Raw genomic sequence first — 7,775 nt, forward strand, 5'->3', positions numbered from 1 at the left:
CAGAGCTTTACAAACGGCCTCCCTGCGCACGGGAGGTCACATGACACCCTGTTCCCGGGCGGCCTGTCAGTGTGAAGGAGGTCGCATCCACCTCCTGTATAATCACTAAAACCCTCCACCCCCTGCCAGTATAATCCTCCCGATGTCTCCCCCGGCCCCCTCCATCCTGTGTATACAGTCCTTTTCAAAGATCTCTCACCCCATCCCCCGGTCTCGGCACCTCTTGCACTCAGCTGACAGGCTCTCTCTCTCTCTCTCTCGCTGTGTGTGAAGCAGGAGAGATTTCTTTCCTGCTCCGTACACAGTTCCTGGCAGCTGAGTTTTATCGGGGCAATTGACAGGCACTGTGTACGGAGCAGGAAAGAAATCTCTCCTGCTTCACACACAGCGAGAGAGAGAGAGAGAGAGCCTGTCAGCTGAGTGCAAGAGGTGCCGAGACCGGGGGATGGGGTGAGAGATCTTTGAAAAGGACTGTATACACAGGATGGAGGGGGCCGGGGGAGACATCGGGATGATTATACTGGCAGGGGGTGGAGGGTTTTAGTGATTATACAGGAGGTGGATGCGACCTCCTTAACACTGACAGGCCGCCCGGGAACAGGGTGTCATGTGACCTCCCGTGCGCAGGGAGGCCGTTTGTAAAGCTCTGCTAGCTTTCTAACTACATAAACACCAAGAGGCCGGCCGAGTCGGGGAAGTCCCCACACTTCCGGTTCGGTGACGTCACAGAAACACGTGACTTACATAAAAATAGAGAGAAAGAGACAAAATTTATTATAGAAACCAATGAGATATATTAATTATATTACAAGAGAAATCAGTAGAATTAATATCAAAATAACCTGGAATACCCCTTTAAGTACCAGCCAGGATGATCCGGGCAGAGACCGGCCGTTCCGAGACCCAGCCAGGGTCACGGAACATCCAGTCTCTAACGGTGTGTGAACATAGCCTAAATATATAAACAATCAATAGGTAATATACAAGTTTATATATCAAAAGATATAAAAAGAAATCTATGCTTTAAAATCATGGCTATTTTTTTGTTTTTTCCGAAATAATGTTTCAGTTCTGTAACATGTATTTGTATTGTTGTTCAGTAAAAATTTAGAAGAGTTTTAATCATGATGATGATGAAGGGAATTCAGCACCAATTTATTGGCAGTTAGATGTTCCAGGAACCCAGCAACATCCTCATTCTCAGGTTTGTTGCGAGAAATCCTACTAATCATATAACTACGGAATATCGTGCACTGTGCCATGATTTTAAAAGACAGTCAAAGTTATTATTATAAAATAGTCCAGATTTTTTCAGTCTAAAGGCCAAGACTTCTAATTGTAACATTCCAATTTTATTGAGTATGAACTACTGACCTTACATTTTACATTTTAGGAGAAGACATTATTGTATCAATAAGGATTAGAGATGAATGAGCACCAACATACTCAAGTCGAGTATTTTTCAATAGTCAAGTGCCCAACTTAAGTAACAAGCCCCATTAAAAATAATGGTAGATTCCAGTATTTGACCAGTGGCTCCCTGCTAAGCACAGTGTAGGGTATCTATTTAATTTGAAAGTGACAGTCTTACCACCTAGGGGCCACACTGTACTCAGGGGAGCAGGGAAATTATACTTACCGCTCTGGTCTTCTATCTTCACTACTGCAAATCAGCAGCTGAGACAGGACACCAACTTCTGCAGCTGCTGATTGGCTGAGCTGCTATAGTGAAGACAGAAAAAAGACCGAAGAGGTAAGTATACTTTCCCCGCTCAAGCCCCAACATTCTGAATTAACAGAGAATCTCTGGAGGTCCGATTGTGAAAGGTACATTTTATTGTGCATTTCCAAAGCCTTAAAGCTTATTCAAAGGTTGATCAGCAGCCTCTCAACAAGCTTTTCGTTACCGAGCACCCTAGCACTACACAATGCTTGATTGAGTATCGAGTACTTTTAAGTAGCCCAGTACTCAAGCAATTACTATACTCGGTAGATTGTGCCCGCTCATCTCTAATAAGGATTTAAACATAATTATACACGTCTCCCAAAGCATCATTCGTCTACATCCTCCCTTGTCAGTTGGTTAAACCTAACAGACTTACATTTTTCCAATCATACTTGTGATTATTTATGTATGATAAGTAGAGGTGAGCGAACCTCGAGCATGCTCGAGTCGATCCGAACCCGAACTTTTGGCATTTGATTAGAGGTGGCTGCTTGGATAAAGCCCTAAGGCTATGGGGAAATCATGGATATAGTCATTGGCTGTATCCATGTTTTCCAGACAACCTTAGAGCTTTATCCAAGTTCAGCAGCCCCAGCTAATAAAATACTGAACGTTCGGGTTCGGATAGACTCGAACCCGAACCCGGTTCGCTCATCTCTAATGATAAGGTTATGGCTATAGCAGGCACCAGACCATTTCTACATAGGAGAATCGGGTTTAAAAAAAAAATCTGAAAGGTGAAAATAGCAAATCATTTATCAGTTGTGCTCAGGGCACTTCAATAACAAACCCTACCACCATAAATATAATAAAACTGAACCATTTTTCTTATATTGCTTACTGATGATTTCTTTCAAGGACTGAAAACACTGTGGAGGCTTTCAATGCTGCTATTTTCGCTTTAGATGCTACTTGCAAGGCTTCAGCTGCTACTGGTGACACCAGATCAAGTAAATGTGAGAGAATGAGTAAGCCTGTAGCATCAAATCACATGGGACATACAGTAGGAAGTCCTTCAAGCAATGTTGTGTTCTCTAGGGAGATGACTGAGATGGGAGACACCATAGTTTTTTTTAATTAGCACTATATTTTCTTTCAACCATATTAAGTAAGCCTGAAAAATGGTTTATACAAACATCTGTAAACACAGAGAAGAAATATTGCACCAATATTTAAACCAATACTTCATTTGGTAATAAAATTTTTAAACTCTAGTGAGAAACCACAAACGCCAATCATACTGCACAATTTGCGAGCTTCACAGACTGACCTTAACAGATCCATACATACCTGTCCGGGTTCCCTTGGTGTCCTCCCTTTGTTTTTTCAAGCACGCCAGGCAATCAATGAGTGAGGTATAACACAGCTCAGCCAATCACTAGCTGGCTGGCTGAGTGGGCTGTTGTTCCCCGCTCAGCCAATCACTGACTAATTGAGAACAGACAATGCCGTGGCCGGGGATTGGCTGAGCGGGCTGTCACTTTTGTCTCAAGAGTGACAGCCCACTCAGCCAATCACTGGCTGTGGCACTGTCCCTTCTCAGTCAGGCAGTGATTGGCTGAGTGGACTGTTAGTCTCTGCTTAGCCAACCACTGACTAACTGAGAACAGACAGCGCCGTGGCCAGTGATTGGCTGTAAGGGCTGTCACCTTTGTGTCTCAACAATGACAGCCCACTCAGCCAACAAGTGGCTGCGGTGCTGTTCCTAAGTCAGTGATTGCCTGAAGGCACAGCTAAAGATACGAAAGTAGACACTGGGGGAGTGTGGACAGGTAAATAAACTTTTTTTTGTGGATTTTGTACTACTAGAATTTTTGCTAAATTCCCTTTGCTCTTTAGTAAAAAATCAAAGTATTAAAAGCAATAATTCAATACTTCAATACTTCCACAAAATAAAATCTGAAACCACTCCACTGTAAGCCTGTGTAAGACTGATGAATTTAGCCCTTGCTACAATGCATATTTAGAGATGTTCCAGTTTATAAACCAGTATCGGTGGTGTATAAAACGAAGTTATGTTGTCATCCCAGCTCCTTCTATGTTACATATGACACTAGGGGGAATCTAGTACTCACAAACCTTTTGAATCCTGGGAGGAGGGTGGGTCCAAAAAGTATGGAAAACCAATATAGGCTGATGATTTCATTTTGTGTTTTAGTTGGGCAAAAAATAACAAGGGATGAGAAAGGAATAACCCATAAACAGATTAAAAAGTCACCTTCAGCAATCTCTCAGACTCTTTTATTCCTGATTTGCAGCCATGAGGCGTTGATAGATCTGCCGCTGTTATTCCAAATATAGTATACATTCTCTTTAATACTTGCAAGAGAGCTTCTATGTTTGCAAGCATTTTGATGAGCAAAAGCCTTTACACAACTTATACATAAACATTAACGGATGGATTTACTAATGCGAGAATTGAGAATTCAAGCAGAAATGCATTCAGAAATCCGTGCACTTCAGGTGCAAATAAGCATAAATAAGAGAGTTTATTATAATGTGTGCAGGCATCATGCTGAGTGCATTATAGAATGGAAGCAGTGTATACACATTTAGTAAGCAAAAATATGCAGATGCTGAAAGTATGTAAGAATGTATTCCCAGATTCAGACACACCAAGAAGAACACTCTTGAAAAAAAGAAATGTGCTAAATATTTTTTTTAAACAAAAAAAAATATATATACAAAACATCTAATTTTTCAAAAATGACGTTCATGTGATTTATTTTAGGAATACGTTACAATCCCCAAAAAACCCTTATGCCAAGTGTTGTAATTAGAGATAACCAAACTTTTCAAATGTTCGGTTCGACAGTTTAATGTAACGTTCGGGTTTGTGCCGAACAAAACTTTAACGAACCGCACTTAAAGAGCTAAACGCTTCCAGCCGTTCAGCTGTTTTACTGCGGCTCCTTTTACTACCCTTTCCTTTCTCCCCCCAAGTCTGTCTTCTTTGGGCTCTTTTTCGGTGACAGTCCACTCAGCCAATCAATGGCCACAGATGCTGTACATCCCAGTCAGCCAGTGATTGGCTGAGTGGGCTGTCATTCTTATCTCTAGAGTGACAGCCCGCTCAGCCAATCACTGGCTGAGTTGGATGGGACAGCACCGCAGCCAGTGATTGGCTGAGTGGGCTGTCACTCTAGAATTAAAAGTGACAGCCCATTCAGCCAATCACTGGCCACGGCGCTGTCCCATCTCAGTCTGTGATTCACTGAATGTACTGAAAATTTAGAGGACCAGAGGAGGACACCAGGGGAGCCTGGACAAGTGTGAAAATCCTTTTTTTTAATGTACAGATGCCATCTTGCCGAACTTGTTCTGAACTTTGCAAAAATTTGGGTTCATTAGCAAAACATTTTTTTTCCAAAGTTAGGACCAAATTTGGGTTCGGCAGGCTCAGGTCCCTTATCTCTAGATATAATATTAGCCCTATTCAAATGACCATACTATGGTTCTATACAACCCTTGTGAAGTAAAGAGCTGTAATACAGTACAAACTACTTCTTTGGGGCCCTTCTCATGTACGCCTTCAATTTTATTCAGGCATGCTCCATATAATGACCTACAGTGGTAAAGGGAAACTAACTGCAGGTTAGAAGACTCTCATATTTCCATAGAGAGGAGCACACAAAAAAAGGTACATTTCTTACCTTAATCTTCAGTGCCAATTATCATTATTATGTAGATTAGGCAGTTTGGTGCACTGTGGGCAGTACATTGATTTACCCTACCCACTGCCTCTTTATATATTCATCCAGCACTGTACAGTGTGGCCAGTGTGATGTAACTGCATGCAGTAATTTCAAATTGATAGTCAGGAGGAGATGGTGGATGGGCTGTAGTCCTGCCCCCGTGTAATTTAAATATTATGGAGAAAATGAAGCTGAGGATGAAGGTAAGGAAATCATATTTATTCTCAGCATCCCTGACCTATTAGTATATCTTCTAGAGCCTTCTAACTTGTTGTTAGCGTCACATAAAGAATTATGATATTCTCCTAGGGAAGAATATCTTAATATTCCTATGGCTCTGTTATTCTTAAAGAGTTTCAACCCTGTGATAGGATCTGATCTTGTTTTTGATACAGTCAAGTCCCCTGTCTGGAAACTATCATAAATAAACAAAATTGGCTTGGCCAACATATAATAGGAAACATAATCAGCATGGTTTATATTTTGGGTAGCAATAGAAAGTGAGGGTAAACTTCTTCCCAACCATCAAACAATGAAAAAAGGTTTCATTTCTGTCAAGGAGAATAAACCTCCATTGTGGTCACCAAGTGGGCAGACCCTACCATGGAAGGATTGTGACATGTGTAAATTGTGGAAATGTGGAAATCTATGACAGCCCTGGGTAGCTCAGATATGGTGTAAATTTCTCAAATGTCTGGGAATTCTGAGGCGTGCACCTCCACTGGCAAGGAACTACTTAGGACTAATGTGCGTGACCTGTCTAAATAGCGGCTATGGTTATTTTATGGTTATTTTATGGACCCATAATATTAAGTTAAAATGTTATTTAAACCATATGTTGAACAATGTATCAATACACCAATGAAGATTTAAAAAAACTAGCTATATCTGTACATATTTATTATCACTGTAATTTTAACAACCCACAGAATAAAGATAACAAGTTATTTATAGTGGAATGGTGTATTTTAGTCTATAGTCATAAAAGACAATGTGGCGCAATGGCTAAATCCAACTCATGTGGCAAAAAAACAGAATAAATAAATAAAGTTTACTAGGGAGGAGCATGTATCAGTGGAGGTAACTTTTTATTACATTTTTTCTTTGATTCCATATTCACAAAAATGTGTGAATTTCATTGAGCATTAGTTTTTTCTTTGCATTTTTACATTGAAATTAGGGATGGTCCGAACCTGCCGAGGTTCGGGTTCGTACGAACCCGAACTCTCTGCAATGATTCCCGCTGTCTGCCCGCTCCGTGGAGAGGGTGGATACAGCGGGAGGACCGCCTGGAAAACTGGGATACAGCCATAGCCATAGGCTGTATCCCAGTTTTCCAGGCGGTCCTCCCGTTGTATCCATCTTCTCCACGGAGTGGAAAGACAGCGGGAATCATTTCCCAGAGTTCGGATTTGTACGAACCCAAACCTCAGCAGGTTCGGACCATCCTTAATTAAAATCAATACTGGGCTGGGTTCACACTATGTATATTTTAGTCAGTATTGTGGTCCTCATATTGCAACCAAAACCAGGAGTGGATTAAAAAGACAGAAAGGCTCTGTTCACACAATGTTGAAATTGAGTATATGGCTGCCATTTAATGGCAAATATTTGCTGTTATTTTAAAACAACGGCAGTTATTTACTGTTATATGGCGGCCATCCACTCAATTTGAACATTGTGTGAACAGATCCTTTCTTTGTTTTTAATCCACTCACGGTTTTGGTTGCAATACTGACTGAAATATACTGACTGAAATATACATATACTGACTGAAATATACGTAGTGTGAACCCAGTCTCAGCCTATGTTGACACTTTGTTTAACACTATGCTATGCAACGGACGGTGTTACACTGCCAGACGCCGGGAGATGTTCAGTACTTTCATTTGTATATTGACAAAAAAATCTCTTCTTGGTGATGATGACAACAATGAATGATTCAGTTCTGCTTCCGCCCAGGTTGAATAATAAATTGGAGGTAAATATTTATATGAATACATTAATACAAAAGAAGCAAAGTAATGGTTTATTGCAAGTTCAGGTTTTCCATCTTCATTTACTCATCAATAATTTACTTTACATTCAGTCAGAAGAAGACTCAAATTCTGCGATAAATTACTGAAAATATCAGCACTAAAGTTTAGTACTCTAAAAACACAAATTTTAAAGTGCTTCTAACATTCTAAAATAAAAGAGAGAGAGATGTAATAAAGTAAAAAAAAAAAAGTTCTTCATATAATGCATATTATGAGTTGATTTCTTAAAGCAAAACTGCCCCCCCAAAAACGGGTGTGCAGCTATTCATCCAAATGTGGAGTTGTACTTTTATAAACTGTGACAGACTGTTTATT

This window comes from Dendropsophus ebraccatus, chromosome 2 (genome assembly GCF_027789765.1).
Source record: "Dendropsophus ebraccatus isolate aDenEbr1 chromosome 2, aDenEbr1.pat, whole genome shotgun sequence".
NCBI classification, from domain to species: Eukaryota; Metazoa; Chordata; class Amphibia; order Anura; family Hylidae; genus Dendropsophus; species Dendropsophus ebraccatus.